We start from the raw sequence: 1581 nt of genomic DNA, 5'->3' as shown, positions 1-1581 counted from the left end.
ACAAGCGAGGCTCCCAGGTAAGTGAGGCTGTAGAGCCGACTCCCCCTTTTTATCCCCTGTTTAACCCGCAGTAAATGAATGGTCTGATTGGCCCACGGGCTCCCCATGTGAACCCGCATTCCCACGGGGCACACGGAGATATTGGGGCCTTGTGTTTTCTGCTCCTTGAGTGGAGGGAACTGTGTTTTAACAAAATATAGATGTGTATTTATTTGAAGTTGTAAAGTATGATTAAATTTACATCGGTTGAACACAATGTCTGTTCTTTAAGAGTCTGTACATGTTTCTTTCCTTATATTCTGTTTCAGTTCATCAATAAAGAAACGCTGAACTTGTCTCGTTCCCACAGACCCAGATTGTCCATGTTTAGACCGAGTGTGAGAGGTTGCAGCTTCTCTTCCATTATTTGAAGGGGCTGATCCTCGATTTTTGGCTGCACTTCAGTCCCACTCTCCTGATCTACGGCCACCCGCTGCGGAGGGGAGCGGGCAGGTCGGGGACCTCCTTGTGGGACTGCTCCTGGGCCTGGCCAAAGTGCCCATTAACTGGTCCAGGCAGCGGGCGGTCCAGGGGGTCATTCGGCCCACCTCTCTTCCGCGGCCATGTTCACCCCTGGGTGGCCCTGGAGATGGAGCACGTGGTGTCTGCCGGCACGCTCGAGGCCTTCCGAGACCGGTGGGCACCGCAGGGACTGGAGTGCTGCATCACCATAAGGAACAGTACTTTAATTTAATTTGTTCAATTTCCTTTTAACCTTTTTTAAAGTTACAGCACATGGTCATAGAATCATCGAATCATAGAATGGTTACAGCAGGGAAGGAGGCCATTCGGCCCGTCGAGCCCGTGCCGGATCTCTGCAAGAGCACTTCAGCCAGTCCCACTCCCCCGCCCTTTCCCCGTAGCCCTGCACATTTCTTCCCTTCAGATACTTATCCAACTCCCTTTTCAAAGCTGTGATTGAATCTGCCTCCACCGCCCTTTCAGGGAGAACATTCCAAATCCTAACCACTCGCTGCGTAAAAAAGTCTTTCTTTCGTGGCCTTTGGTTCTTTTGCCAATCACCTTAAATCTCTGTCCTCCGGTTCTCCACCCTTCTGCCAATGGGAACAGTTTCTCTCTATCTACTCTGTCCACACGCCTCATGGATTTGAACACCTCTATCAAATCTCCTCTCAATTTTCTCTGCTCCAAGGAGAACAACACCAGCTTCTTCAGTCTTTCAACATAACTGTACTCCAGACTGGGGAATGAGGTTGGTCAGGTGGAGCAAGTTTCAATAGGTGAACATTTAGGGAACAGTAATCATAGTATCATAATGTTTTGGTTAGCTATGAAAAAGGACAGGGAGCAATCTAGAGTAAAAATGTTTAACAGGGGGAAATGCAATTTCAGTGTGATGGCCCGGGTAAACTGGAATCAAAGATTGGCAGGCAAAACTGTAATGAACAATAGGCTGCCTTTAAAGAGGAAATAGTTCAGGTGCAGTTGAGGTACTTTCCAACGAGGGGGAAAGGCAGGGCAACTAAAGTCAGGGCTCGCTGGATGATGAAAGAGATAGAGAATATGATGAAGCAGAAAAAG

Source organism: Somniosus microcephalus, chromosome 22 (assembly GCF_052327205.1).
Source record: "Somniosus microcephalus isolate GS21.2 chromosome 22, FLI_Smic_1.0, whole genome shotgun sequence".
Taxonomy (NCBI): Eukaryota; Metazoa; Chordata; class Chondrichthyes; order Squaliformes; family Somniosidae; genus Somniosus; species Somniosus microcephalus.
The sequence above is the reverse complement of the archived record's forward strand: the minus strand, read 5'-3'. Positions refer to the sequence as shown.